Source organism: Apium graveolens, chromosome 8 (assembly GCF_009905375.1).
Source record: "Apium graveolens cultivar Ventura chromosome 8, ASM990537v1, whole genome shotgun sequence".
Classification (NCBI taxonomy): Eukaryota; Viridiplantae; Streptophyta; class Magnoliopsida; order Apiales; family Apiaceae; genus Apium; species Apium graveolens.
Window position 1 is genome coordinate 250,518,788 of NC_133654.1, and position 16,444 is coordinate 250,535,231.

The window sequence follows — 16,444 nt, forward strand, 5'->3', positions numbered from 1 at the left end:
TCATTGGGGCAATAAATTTGAAGATGAAAGTATTCATTTATGTCCTTGATTTGAGAACAGAACCTGAGTTGTCAAATCATTTGAAATATATTTGCATGTGACTACTCTTGTGAATTTATGAAATGTGCAGTTCCTTTAAGTACACAGAGTACTTATTTTAACTTTTCATATTTGTGAGAAGATTCGCGCATAGCATATTTTACAGCAACTTCGTGAAATCATTTGACAAGTCAACTTTACTTTTTAAAAGTTGGCAAGTCGAGTTTACTTTTTAAAATGTTGATAAGTCCAGGATCCGTGGATACTGAATTTTTATAGATGTTAGTAAATTGTTTTGATGTTATGTTATTGCAAGGGTTTTTAAAAATAATTTGCATCATTACAAAATTTTGTAATGTAATTTTGTGTAGATCCACCTTATGAATTGACGTGAAATTGGAATTAAAATCATAGTGAAAATTACATTATCAGATTTATGTAGCTGGGTGTAGTGGATATTTTTTACTCCATTTTGTGTGACCTTCTTGATGGCAGGCGCTGCATTTGTTGGCCGAATGTGAAGCATCCATCTCCGTTCTTATTCTCACGGATTGCCCCTTTTCACCGCATTTTTCTTCTTCTTCTTGAGGGACTCATCGGCCACCAACTTACCATACATTTGCCATTTTAGGGGTAATTGATAGTTCCAATATTCAGCTGGTTGTAGTGGATATATTAATGGCATATACAACTTTTTGTTGTTCTCCGTTCTAGTGAGAAGGTTCAATGAGATGCTTCCATCGAATGCTATTTTTCATACATCATGCAACTGTATGAGAGCACGACATATGATGTGTTGCCCATTTCCCGCACGTGCAAATACGCTCTTTTAGCTTAACAACTTGTGTATTGCCTCCCTTTACGCCACCTTTGAACATGTACTGATGCGTACGTACACTGAACATCGCTTGCATACGACTATAAGTTGTGACCATGTGTGCGGAAGCCTTGGTTTCTATCTTAGAAAGCATAGCTGATGAACATGAACACAATTCTTCCCCCCTTTGCATGCTATCCTCAATAATATTTCGATGTGTGTCCAGAATTCTTACAGTCTTGTAAAATAGATACTCCATCATTGCTGTAACAGAAAGAAAACGAGCCTGTCGTATGTATCCATTGAAGCCTTCCATGATGTTTGTGGTAGTTTGTCCGTAACGATAACCATTTGTGTCGTAACACAGTATCCATTTTTCGGCCGGTATCTTGCGAAGATATTCCAATGCCGGAGGGGATATCTCACCAATACTCTTCATACAGGCTTCATGTTTCCGTACTTGTGTGGTACTTCTAGCTTTCCACATCAACTTTCGTAATTCATCGCCCGGATGCTTCGAACTGAAGTTGCTTCTGACATGGAAGAGGCAAAACATATGAATGCCCAACGGCTCAACGAATCCTATGGCGATCTTTCATTGCAGAGATAATGCTTGCTGCATGGTCTGAAATTATGCATATGCCGAGTCTTTATTGGCACACATGTCTCCGCAAAAGTTTCAGAAACCAAGACCAATTGTCATGCATCTCCTCATCTACTAGGGCATAACACAAGGGATAAGGGTGGTTGTTTGAATCGACACCCATAGCAACAAGTATCTTCTCTCTATATTTTCCTTTAAGAAAGGTTCCGTCAATTGAAATGACTGGTTGTGCATGTTTCCACCCATCCATCATTGCTTTGAGATACCAAAATATACGCTTGCAAACAGACGTACCCCGTTCTTCAGAATAAGGAACAACATCAATCTCAATAGCAGATCCGGGATTAGCTGTTAAGATTGCTGCAAAGAACATTGTAAGACTTTCATATGTTGTAGTTCAATTGCCATATACTTCTTCAATTTCTATTTGCTTCCCTCTCCATGTTTTGTTGTAATTAACTTGGTGATTGTATTCATTGATGACAAATGGCAAGATCGTTTTGATTGCTATTTCAGGAGTCTCTATGACTTGTGATTGGCAATCATTAAATACATCTAAAATTAATCCCCCAATATAAAGAAATAATATATTTAACATTTTACAACTAACATTAGTACTAAATTATGTAAAAAATAACTTACAATTGGTTTGACAATCTTGGAAATCATTCTTGCAGATAATTTTCTGTGATCCTGCAACGGCTGATTAACCATGCAAACATGTTGATCTTTAATAACAGTTATCTCAAAACATCCATGTGTCTTCTTTTTCGAAGCCGTTAACCTCCAATTATAGCCCGTCTCCGTGCACTTTACAGCTAACTTAGACTTATTACTCTTCGTCACAACGTAGTTCCTATCATTCACTATATGAACCTTCCTTATTGCATTTATGAGGCTTTCTTTTTCAGGAAATAAACGTTTATGATATAGGTCCACATGATCTTCATCCCAATCGAGATACATGTCGTTACGATTGTCCACCGTAGGAGCTGTGTATTCCTCGGTGACAAACCATGGCGCCCTAGCTACATGATGATGATGGACAACAACCCTAGTAACTTGGTCTGCACTTGTTTGAGCTACATTCCTCGTCGGAGAGATATTAATGTAATTATTACCCCCTCGACCATGTTCACTAGAACCACCTTCATAACCTCCATAATTTGGAGTAAACTCCCTTCTATAGCCACCTTGTTGGTTCAAACCCCCCTCGTATTCTCCACCTTCTTGGGTAAACTCCCTTTCGTATCCACCTTGTTGACTAGACCCCCTGCACCCTTTCCATAGGTTCGTTGAGTAAACTTCTCTTCATATGCACGATGCTGACTAGTCCCCCCTCTGTAGCTATGAAATACTTGATTTGACCACCCACTGGAAGGGTATACTGGATATTGAGAACCCCAATTTTTTTCTTCCAAATGGGGCTGCGAAGGTTGTGACCCCTAATTTTGTTGAAACGAGTAGGGCTTATCGTTGTGTATGTGCTCAGCTTTAATGAACGATGAAACATCGCCACATCCATTAAGCATATTCTCAGGAATTCTTAACATCATTGTGACATCATTATCACAATTGATATCGTCAAGATAAAAAGCTTCAACAAGGTTGAATTTGCCTAAGCGAGGATGCTTAAAACGCATCTTTAAATTCCCATAATGAAGACTGATTTGCATTAGATCGTACACAATATTTCTAAGTTCATCATATGTGGTTCTATGATTAACATACTACATTTTTTTGGGATCGATAGAATAATGGATATTTCCATCATCTTGAATAATTTCTCCACCCCCAAAAAAATTTACATGCATGAAACCATCCATTTCCCTAAAATATGAAAGTAAGAAAGTGTGTTGAATGGTGCTTTGCAGTTAAGAAAGTGGCTGTAGTTATGATGAAAAAAATACAATGGAGTCTGAGGGTGCTTTGATGAGAAAAGAAAGTGATAGGATAAGAAGAAAATCTGATGAAAAGTCTGCAGAGAATCTAAAAAGTTATTTCTTGAAAATCTCACCATAATGAAGATAAGAGATATCTCCAAGAAGAAGAGAAGATAAGATGTGTTGTTGATAAATATTTAAAGTTTCGAAATATGTTTTGAAATTTATATTTCCAATAAATGATTATAAATTTTAAGTAATTATAAAAATGATTATTCCAATTTTAAAATTTAAGATTTTAAAAATTATCAATATAAACATTTACACTATCTCAAATGATCATTACAATTTCACAATTTAAGATATTAGAAATTTTAATTAAAAAAATTATGCAGCCACTTTTATAATGTTAGGTCACACACACTGTAGAAGGGGGTTAAATACAATGTATATCACAATCAAATCGAATTCTAATAACACAAGTAACAGAAAAACAGACTTTATTCAAAGCAATAAACTCTGTTACAATATGGAACTATCCTCTCTCAGTGATGAACAAATATCACGAAAGCTGCTAGGGTTACAATGAATAATATTCTCGATAATGATAACACTTATAGTATAAACCCTATGTCTGTGTTTATATACTACACAGTTACAAGATAATCGTTAATTGATATGGAATATAATTCTGCTTCCTAAAATATATCAATCAGATATCTTTTCTTCCAAGTATTCTATTCTTCATAAAATTCCTTCTTCATGCATATCTCTTCTTACATTTGTCTCGATCTTCTCTTTCTTCAATCAGCCGCCTTCCTTATCTGAACGTTTCCTTTAAGTCCTGATATTATCTTCTGATAAATATCTCCTGAACCTTAAGTACTGATGACTTAAGTTCTGACTTCAGTATAAGTGCTGATTTCAGTTAAGTACTGATTTGTCCTGTTTAAGTAAGATCTGAAAACTAAACATAAATCATATTAGTCATGACATTATCAAATATATCTAACAATCTCCCCCAACTTGTAAATTAGCATAATATACAAGTTTAACAAATATTTGATGATGTCAAAAACATTAAGTACAAATGCATGAGAATTTGACTAAATAACTTCAACTTACAGTCCTTAAAGCTTTACCAACTTTAACTTCTGATAACAACTTCAGTCTGTATTCATATCAGAATTTGAGCAGTTGTAGATCTTGACTTGGCTTCACTTTCTGATCTCTCTGATGTTAGGAGTTGTTCTGAGATAGTTCTTTAACAAACATCTCTCAGCATATCTAAGTTCATCAATCATCCTCCTTTTAGCATCTTTAAGCTCTGCAGAATCTTCATCAGTTTGGAAGATAGCAGCCCTGAGATCATTTATTCTAGCTTTCCTTATGTCCTGATCCAGTCTGATCAAATACTCCTTGTCAGACTCAAGATTGAATTCTACAGCCTTATAACCCAGAAAGGTAGTTATAATCTTAGCAGAGTTAGGCTTCATCTCAACAATATCACCCTTGTAATCTCTGTACTTTGGAAGATATGTGCTGTCAGACTTTACAGAATAAAACCTTTTCTGTCTCTGAATTTGATTCTTCAAATAGTTTGCAGCACTTTCTGTTATTCTGTCATTCACTTGAAGTAAGAATAATACATGTTCCAGTTCTTCAAAATACTTCAGTGGAATAGCATTTTCCCTTATATGATAAACCCTACCATCTGTCATGAAGTATAACAAGATGTGTTCTTTCAAGTAGGTATGGTAAACCATCTGTACAGATTCTAGTTGATTCAATCTTTCAGGAGTTGCTCCAATACCTGGTTCACTTAAGGAAGTTGGATCATTGGTTGTGTTCTGTACTCTTCTTTCATCAGCACTACCCAATCAAGATTTATCTCTTGCTTCCTTTCCAGTAACCACTCTTGCTTCAAAATCACTTGCAGCAGTCTTCAAAGGTTGAGTCTGTTTGGCTTTGGTGAAACCTGGTAGGAGTAACTTTGACGATTTAACATGAGCAATGTCAGAGGTTTCCTTTGATTTATCTTCTGATATCAAGTCAACTTGAGCTATGTCAGAGGTTACTTGCTTCTTTGTAATATCAGAACTAACTATATCTTGACTCTGAACAACTTGAGCCATGTCAGAGGTTGTCTTAAAAATCTTTCTTGAAGTCAGAGTAAGATCAGCATCTTCAACAGAAATTTCTTCATCCACGGGAGGCACATAAACCTTTATAGGTTCACAAACTTTTTCTTTGCCCTTAGACCTTGGATCTATCTGCAATTGTGATTTGGCCTTAGTTGCCTCAATATTTGTCCTTTCTTTCATCACAATGCCTTTGGCCTTTGGAAGTTTCTTTTTACAAACAGAAGCTTCAGATTTAGAGTTTACTTTTTCTGACTTAAGTCTAGCTTCTTCTTCCAATAGACTCTCAAAGTCCATTCCTGGATTTTCCTTCAGAAATAATTGTCTTGAAATTTCTTCATCAAGATCCAAAAGTTCATCAGAACTTATTCTTTTACCAGTATCAGAAGTAATTTTTTTTCCAGTATCAGAACTTGTTCTATGACTTGTAGCTTCAGCTCTTCTTGATGAGAGACCTCTACCTTGACTATGACCTCCACCCATTCCAGAGTTTCCCTGGTCATCTTTTTCATCATCCTTCCCCTTCAGTGTCTTAACAGTTTTGCATTTGGACTTAATTACCTTCTCCCCCTTTTTGGCATCAGCAGGTAAAAGAAGAGAGACAAGTAATTCCACTGAGGATTGGATCTCATCGAGTTGAGATTGCCGAGAAGCTTGATTTTTCAAAATTTCATCAATCTGAGACTGTTGCTTCTCTTGGGTCTTCTCAATGTAAGCAACTCTGTCAAAGGTAGGTTTGAAAAAACTTTTCTTTTCAATTTTCATAGTCATTTCTTGCTTGAGTAATTGTTTTTGAATTTTATGCATCTCAGCATGAGTTGTTGAATATAGACCTTGAAGATGTCTAGTACTCAATGCAGTGACTCGAAGCTGTGTCTTCAAATCATCATTAATTAGCATCTCATCAGCTTTTTCCAAGTGCTCAGCAAGAATTTTTTCAGATGGAACAAAGGTAACTGTGTTCCACTCCTTAGTCCACTCCTGTCCTCTAGGAGTTTCACTCCAAGGTACTGGTGCTTCCCCTGTAACAAACTTCTTGACTATCTCACTTTTATGAACAATTTGTTGAGGTGCATGTCCTGATGGACCAGCTGCAGTAGCATCTTCATTTATAGCAGCATCACCAGTAGTATCAGCATTTGCAGTATCAGAACTTACAGAGTCATCATCCTCTGATAAAAGAACAGTATGACAAGCTATTGAGGCTTCAACATCATCCTCTAAGTGCTGATCTACTTCCAAGTTCCGATCAACAGCCATAGTCTGATGCTCACCTATAATCTGATCATCAACATCTAGATGCAGAGAAGGTGTTGTAGACAATTCTGGAGTTTCATTAACATCAGTAATTGGTGTTGTTGATGGATTAATTTGAGTTGTTGGAGTTTCTAAGTAGAGAACCTCAGGCACAACCAAGTTGTGAATATCAATCTTAGCACTTGTTCCTGGGTCTGCAGTAGATACTGGTTCACGTACAGGAGACACATATGGTGTAGTTGCTTTGTCTGTAGCAGCTTCCTGAGTTGGTGACAATGGAGGTGGAGATGCAGTAGCTTCAGCAAATTCTGGCTCTTTTGAGATCAAAGATTCCTGATCTCCTTCCTTAGCTGCTACTTCCTCATCATCTGAAGCTGGCCTGTGAGCTCTCTGTTTCTTTCTTTTCTTTGAAGGTGTGGATTCCGTGGGAGTTTCAGCATAAGACATTCTTCTAAGCCTTTTGAGAAGCTTAGATCCCCCAATTTCAGTATCCTTCTGAGAAGGGAACTTCTCAGCTTCTGTAACAACAGGTTCTGATGCAGAAACCTGTTCTTCACTATCTGACTCATCTTTCAGAACAATCCTCCTTCTCTTCTGTGATGTCTGAGGTACAGTCTTTGTTCTCTTAGGCTTGGAAGATGAAGGCTTCACAGTATGTGCTGATGATGAAGGTTGAGCTATCTGTGAAGGTTTGAGATGTGTTCTGATAGAGGGTTGAGTATGTTGAGATATATGTGTGGTTTGTTCTGATGGTTGTTGTGGTGTTTGGGATGTGGTGGTAGGTTGAACATCAGGATAAACAGATATGTAGGACTATGGATCAGCATTTACCAGGATTTGTTTTACAGACTGAGGAATCTGTAAGGGTCGAACCACCTTTTTCTTAAGGTCAGCATTTACCAAGTCATTAAAAGCCCGTTTTGCAAGTTTAAAGGGTGGAAATAAAGAACTGGCTAGTTGAGGTTCATCAGCACAGCAAAAAGTATATATAAGCTGACTGAATCTAGCAAAGTATACGACATTCCTATCCTCTGTCATCCTATCCCCTATAAAGCCTAGCACAACACTTGCAAAATCAAAATGAGTTTGGTGAATAATAGCATACCCGATGTGCTGACTCATGATTGGAATGGCATCAAAGTTGGAACACTTATTTCCGAACGCTTTAGTGATACAGTCAAAGAAAAAGCTCCATTCATTTCTGATATGTGCTCGTTTCAACTGCCCAAGCTTGGTCAAACTCTTCTCATACCCCAAATTGGCCATGAGCTGCTGGAGAACGGGTTCCTCCGGTGTTGAGAAAATGCAGCCTTCTGGTAAGTGTAGAGCTTTACGAACTGCTCCAGGAGTTACAACATGCTCAACATCATTTACTTCAAAGATAATGCTTGGAGTTCCAGTAGCACCACCATTATCAAAATGCCCAGTCCGCCAGAACGTCAGAACTTGTTGGCTGGAAATGACTTGAGGCTGGGTTAATGCATACCCAATTTCACTGTGTGCTAGAAGATCTTGCACAAAGTGCAAATCAGATGGAGCTTCATCATGGTTTAAGATTGCAGCATAGTTGTTAGGTACAAACTTGGCTCCATCTATAATCAAATCCTTAGGTGCCATGAGAAAAATTGAGAAATAAGGTTTCCTATAAGGTGTTTGATAAAATGTCTGTAAGAAAAAAAACGTCAGGAGATGAGAGAGAATAGAAGTAAAGAAAAGAGAGATAAAGTATGAAAGTAAATAAAAGATTTTACAATCTTCTCTCTCCTTTACTTATACACGGTAGAAAAAGTAACTGTTGGACACCTGTCAGACATGCAGCAGTAAAGAATAATTAATGGACACGGGAAAACAGTAATCATTACTTATCACATGTAATAACCCCAATTTTTGGAAATTTTTGAAACCCTTATGAATAGTGTTTTTGCTGAATGAGAAAAATTTTCATGCCACGCTATGTGGGGGTTCTGTTATTGATCTTATGGAATATTATTAGTACTCTATGTGGTATATAAGTGTATGTAAAGATCGTCAGAATCCAATTCCGAACACTTGGATTTTTCCCGAAAATCCAATAGATACGGAAAGAATTGAGTATAAGGTAACAGGATAAAAAGGATTTAAATTAAAGGATTATAAGAGAGGATCATAAAAGGAATACAATATATTGAGAAAGGTTAAGGGAACCTAAGTAATAAGATCCCGGGTATGATCCCTCAAACGATAAACGAAAACGAAAGTTAAGCGAACCGTATAACAGATCAGCGGTCATTAGGCAAACGATTAGGAAGTTAATCAAGGGGAATTGTGGGGATGATGTCATCCAACCAATAGAAAGAGGACAAGGAGGGGAGGATGACATTATGAGGATGACACAAGCATGACATGGGAAGGAAGGAGGTGTGATTGAATGAGAACCACACAAATTCAAGGGCAACAAGGTAATTGACTAAATCAAACACAAAAACAAAGCAACCAAGCCAAGTAAAATCATTTTCATCAAAATCAAAAAGAACCAAGGCTTGTTCTTGAAGAAGCTCTCGGCTTTTTACTATTCAAAAGAACAAGAAATTCAAAATCAAAGATCCAAGCTTCCTAAATTGATGAGTTAATTCCCTAATCATCTTCATGCTTAGTTAGGGCTATATCATGAGTTTAAGCCATCAATTCCTTCTCCATCTTCTTCATTTAATCAAAGAAGAAGACTATGAATAGTGTTTTCAAGTTTTTAACTTGAAGTTTTTCTTGTTTTCCTTGAAGATCCAAGCATTCCTAAGACTTCTCAAAGCTTCTTAAGGCTTCCTAGCTCCTCCCACCACTTCAAGGAAGGTATACCATCTCCAAAACCTAGATTCCTATATATTATAAGATGATTTTGATTAGTAGGATGATATTGTAGCTTGTTGTTGTGATTAGAGTTTGGGATTTGAAATGGTAGTGAAATGGAATGGTAAATGTTGTGGTTTTGATTAAAAGAACTTAAGTATGATTAAAGTTAAACTTAGGCATAAGTATGAATGATTAAATTGAATTGGTTGGGGTTTTTATGATGTGATAAGGATGGATGTAGGTTGTATGTTGAATTTGAGGTTGATTTGGGATGGTTTTGAATGGTTTAAAATATTGGAAATCGCGTAAACATAGTCGTCGAACGTCCGATTTTCTTTAGACTGTTTTTGTGCATAACATTAGGACCCGAGAACCCCCTGCTAAATTATGACAATTGCCATGTCTAGATAGCTCATGTTACGAGCTTCGTTTTGATATAGTTCGTTCGATTCCGATTCACGGTTTAGGAGAAACGACCGTTTCAAGTAACGGCGTTTCACGAACGAAACTTTTCCCCTCGCCTTACTTTGAAACATAGGTTAAAGACCAAAAAGGGTTAATTAATGTATGAAACATTTATGGTAAGTGTGTTAGGCAGTTGGTAAGACACTCGCGAAGGAATCGCCTTAAAACTCGTAAAGGTTAAATTATTAAAAATGGTGGAGCCGAGGGTACCCGGGTGACTTAAGCAAATCAGTAAGCGCAAAACGAGCGTTAGAGTCTGAGTTGGTTAGAGTATAGATTTACAAGTGACTTTGGTTTAATTCCAACTTACTTGTTGCTTATAGGTTACCAGACTCGTCCCGAGCCATTCGTAACCCCCAGTCGCTCAGGCAAGTTTTCTACCCGTTATACTGTTGTTGTGATGTATACGTATATATGCATGATCTTGTGATAAATGCATATTTGTTATTAGCAAATTCTTGCGATATATTGTAGCATGTGATATGGTACATATGCATGCCTGTTTCGTATTCTTGATTTATATATCTGTTGGTTCAAATGCTTATTCGTTGCATAATACCTATGCTAGAGATAAGCGGTATTTGCGTATACCCTTAGTATAGGGACCCAAAGGTGAAAACATTTTCTAAAACCGGGAGTCGAGGATCCCGAGTAGATTTTATATATATATATATATATTTATATATATATATATATGGTTATAGTTTTCAAAACTATTAATCGAATAAGGTTTATTCGATAACTTTATTTTATTAATGAATATCATCTTGAATATTCATTCGAGGGCTTATGACTCCTTTTATTTTATTAATTGAATATTATTTGAATATTCATTTGAGGATGTATGACTCCTTTTATTTTATTAATTGAATATTATTTGAATATTCATTTGAGGATGTATGACTCCTTTATTTTATTTAGTGAATATTATTTATAATATTCATTCGAGGTATTATGACTCCGCTTATTACTGAAATATATTCTTTATTTTATTAAAGAATAAGGTGTCAATAATCAAACTTATTTTCGATTATTCAAATAAAGATAATACTTTCATATAAGTGTATCTTGGGTTATTTAATACTCGTTTCTAGTATAAGTTTTAAAACTTCTACTTCAATTATTTTTATAAAGATTATTCTTTATGGGAATATTATTTAAATAATAATATTCAGATATTTTCTAATATATCGGGACTGATTTATTTCATTAAATCAGCTTTACTCCAAACATTCTTAAAAATGTTTTCGAGTCTTCAAAATGATTTTAAAAGTTAGAGCGGATCCCAAAACTCGTTTTCCGATTTAAGATCTTCCTTTCGAAGGAGACTTGAATATTCGCTCAAAATCTTGGGGATCCGGCTCTGTGGTGTATTTTATATTCGCAACATGGTTGCTGTTTTGAGAAAACAATTTGATTACTTGCCCAATGTTCGGGAAGTAAGTCCATCTGATTGAGTCGGCATAAGCGACAGGCCGGGGTACGGTCTATGAATGTGTAAGTGGCTGGGTGGCAGTCCATCAACGCGTGAGTGGCCGGGTAACGGTCTAGCGCGAGGTCCTAATGCGGCCAGGGTGATGACCGGTGAGGAATTCATCCATCTACAGTAGAAAAGGTTACTTATTGGTATCTTTGCCTGATCAGCAAGATATCTGGTTTATGCCAAAAAAAAAATTCTTTTCCTTTCCAAAATTCATTGGATATTATAACTCTGTTCATACTTTACATGACAGAGATTTTTAGGAAATGTATGAGATATATATATATATATATATGGATATATATATCAAGACATAATGAAGTATCTCGTAACTTCATTATTTATAATGATATTTCAAAGATTGAATCTATTTAAATCTTGTCTTGTAGTCTCATCTATGTGATGAACTTTTGAAACTAATTATAACTTGAACGGTGGTAGTTCAAGTAGTATTTGGGAAAGATATAAGTATATTGGGGTATCTTGTAACTTCATCTTTGAAACTTATATCTAATTAATAATTGTCTTATGAATGACAAAGAATTTCAGAAAAACGTTGAGACAAGGTTAGATATATGAGATCACCTTGCAACGATATTTTTTTATACAGTTATACACTGGGACTTTGTGTATATTATGCATGGAAGAGGACTTCCAATATTTTGAAAAGTATATATGTATATATATACTGAATATTTTGCGACTTCATCGCATTAAGATATCAACTTGGTTCATTTCTTTTGACCAAGACTTTCATGAGTACTATGAGAAGGCTCATATATTGTAAATCATTATACATATTATTTTGGTGGGCTTGCTGCTCACCCTTGCTTTATTTCTTCATTACACAATAACAGTTAGGAAAGATGGCCAGACTCCAGCAGACCCAGCGCAAGCGCGTGGGAAGCGTCCCGCGTCTTCCCGTTGATGTTGTAGCTGCTATAGCTGCAGAGGTAGATCTATTGTAGATCAGACCATCTACTTTTGAGAATCAATTATGTATAATTATAACTTGTGGCAGATAATGGCAATTAACTGTAAATTTATCAAGAAATCATTTTGGGTTGTAATAACTTTTAAATTGTGGATTCAAAGACTTGTACTTATTTAAATTTCATCTCTGAGACTATAACGGGTTGTGGTGTGTGTTAGTGTGGGGTCACAGCATAAGGTTATTATTATTAATTAAGTGAAGTGATACCGTGGAAAGAAAGACCGTGACGACCCGGATCCCCGACCCCGGATCTGGGGGTGTTACATCACATGCAGTTTTTCAAGGAAAAACCGTTCCATTTAACAAGTAATCCCAATAATTTAGGTAGTTCAGTTTTAATTTAAAATTTAAACTGTTCTCACTTAAAAAAAATTATGTTTACTGCGAGACCAATATTCTGTATAAATACACTAAGTGAGAGAATGACCATAAAAAAAATCAAGTAAACAGGTACTGCCACGTCAGAATCAGAACTTGATTTGTATCAGATATAAAAACGGTCATCAGAATATGGGTAAATCAGGATTTAAAAATATATCAGAATTTCAAACAACTCAGAGACCAAATCTTGCAAAAATAGAAAATTTCATTAATATATTGAGAAAATACATTCATGAAATTTAAATTACAGCACAACATTACAAGATTGTCCTAAGCTACAAATCCTATTTCTTCTTCCTACTCTCTACAAAAAGAACAGCGAGATGAATGATTCACTCCTGCTGTCGGAGACGACGAAGATGTAGTTCTCTGCGAACTATCAACAGATCACGTTTAATAACCTCTGGAAATTGAATCCAGAGATTGTGAGGGATGTTGGCGATAGAGTATGGAGTTGGAATTCCATTTATAAAGACATATACAGTCTCATCGCCATAATTGTAAAACCAGCCAAACGCAGCCATTTTTGGTGTTAAGAATAAAATGAGAGTGAGTTTGTGAGGAATTTAGAGATGTGCTGGCTGGAGTGAAGTGTTGGTTTATATAGGCAATAGAATGCCAGGAGACGCAAGGAAAATTTAATGCTTATAGGTAGAAATAATTCTATCTCGTCTCCCTAGACTGGGGAGAATAAAAACAGCCATTGGAAGTGTAAAACAGGGTTTAATGCGCACAAGAAACAAGTAAACATTACTGTGCATGGACGTGTACCACTAACCCTAAGTGTATTGACTGCTAATATCTCACCCGAACATATTCTGATTTAAAATAAGACTGTTTCAGATTTTAACCACAAATAAGTCAAGTAAAGGATCAGAATTTAATATCAGCACTTAGACTTATATCAGAACTTAACAGTCATCAGAACATGATTTCTTAACTCGAAAAATGAATGCCTATTTCCGTAATTCTTCACACAAATTCTGATTTCGGTTCTTCAGAACTTAATCATCAGAACTTCCATCATAACTTGTCCTCAGAATGTATGCAATCTGACACATAAACTGTTCATCTAAAATAACATTGATCACCACAGTAATTTTCATCATTCACATGGAGTGTAAGTGTGTGCATTAAGCTAAATATCAGATAAGGAGTAAAGTCTGATTCACTTCAGTACATCTTAGAAGTAAGGCATAACTAAGAAATTTACTTAAAAATCTGTCATTATTCTGAAGCCTACTATTGAATGAGTTATGCATGAGTCCACCTCAACTGTTTTGTGCTTATTTTATGCATCTTTTGAAATTCCATTTGACAGTGGCTTCTCAGTGTAAGTGAGTCACGACTGCTTATCAAAATTTATGTTATTATCAGAGTATTTTTCCAGTAATCATAGAGTGTGAAAAGTCTCCAAGAAAAATAATTATTTGCTTTTCTGATGCATATTACTTAATACCAGCAATGCACTTGGGTCGTCCCTTCCATATTTTTACTCTAGATCTCAAAGGAGTACCTGATTTTTATTCCTTGTTCTTTTCCTTTTTCTTTTGATAAATGAGGTTTATCAGCACTTAGTACATTCAGCAGATTTACTAACATTAGAACTTAACAGATGAGAAGCATTATTCTAGTTTTTGACTTAGTAATAAGATAGACAAAGAAAACTTAACTAAGCTCAATATCAGAATTTGCTTGTGTCAATAGATTTCCACATAAATAATTACTTCAAACATGGGATCTTTAGAATATTAAAGACTATTAGGTCACCATCTAGCACATTTATCCTCATAGGATTGAATAGTTACGAAAACATTCATATCACTATCAGAGTTTTAGAAATTCACATCAGACAATAATCAGTACTTAAGCAATTTTCAATTAGGCGCAGAATACACAAAGAGAGTAATATCTGTAAATACTGATCATAAAGTCTGATGCATCAGAACAAAAGCTAAGCAGATTTAGAGAAAGAACCTGAAACCATTCCAAGTTCATTTACTAATCTTGTAAAAGTAGCTTCACAAAGTGGTTTTGTGAAGATATCTGCTAGTTGTTGATCTGTTGGAATAAAGTGCAATTCCACTGTACCTTCATCCACATGTTCCCTTATGAAGTGGTACCTAATGCTGATGTGCTTTGTCATTGAGTGTTGAACTGGATTACCTGTCATAGCAATAGTACTTTGATTATCACAGTAAATAGGGATTTTAAAATATGTTAACCCATAATCCAGTAACTGATTCTTCATCCAAATAATCTGTGCACAACAGCTTCCTGCAGCAATGTATTCTGCTTCTGCAGTTGATGTGGAAATTGACTTTTATTTCTTGCTAAACCAAGAAACCAATCTGCCTCCAAGAAATTGGCAGCTTCCACTTGTGCTTTTCCTGTCATTTTACAACCTGCAAAATCTGCATCTGAGTAACCTATTAGTTTAAAATCTGATTCTCTAGGATACCACAATCCCAGATCAGCTGTTCCTTTAAGATACTTGAAAATTCTTTTCACAGCTGTTAAGTGAGGTTCTATTGGATCTGCTTGAAATCTTGTACAAAGATAGGTAGCATACATGATATCAGGTCTACTAGTAGTTAGGTAGAGTAGAGAGCCAATCATACCCCTGTAATCAGTAATATCTACTGATTTACGAGTATCCTTATCCAGTTTTGTTGCAGTGGCCATGGGAGTGGATGCACTTGAATAATCTTGCATTTCAAATTTCTTCAGAAAATTTCTGGTGTACTTGGTTTGACAAATAAAAGTGCCTTCTTCATTCTGCTTGACTTGAAGGCCCAGAAAATAGCTAAGTTCCCCCATCATACTCATTTGATATCTTGACTGCATCAGTTTGGCAAACTTCTTACAAAGTCTATCATTTGTAGAACCAAAGATAATATCATCAACATATATCTGAACCAGAAGTAAGTCCTTTCCATGGTTGAGGTAGAACAGTGTTTTGTCTATAGTTCCTCTGTTAAATCCAATTTCCAGAAGAAACTGAGCTAAAGTCTCATACCATGCTCTTGGAGCTTGCTTAAGGCCATAAAGTGCTTTATCAAGCCTGTAGACATGATTTGGATATTTGGGATCTACAAAGCCTGGAGGTTGTTCAACATATACTTCCTCTTCCAATTCTCCATTGAGAAAAGCACTTTTCACATCCATTTGAAAGACAGTAAACTTTTTGTGAGCAGCATAAGCCAAAAATATCCTTATGGCTTCCAATCTAGCAACTGGTGCAAATGTTTCATCATAATCAATTCCCTCCTGTTGAGAATATCCTTTTGCAACCAACCTTGCTTTATTCCTTGTAATTATGCCATCACTATCAGTTTTGTTTCTGAATACCCACTTTGTATCTTTGGTCTTGGCACTAGGGTCCAGACTTTGTTTCTTTCAAATTCATTTAACTCTTCCTACATTGCTTGCGCCCAATCAGCATCTTGAAGAGCTTCTTCCACTTTCTTTGGTTCAGTCTGAGAAAGAAAAGAATTGAAAAGACATTCACTTGAAGTAGCTGTTCTAGTTCTGATACATGCATCAGGATTTCCAAT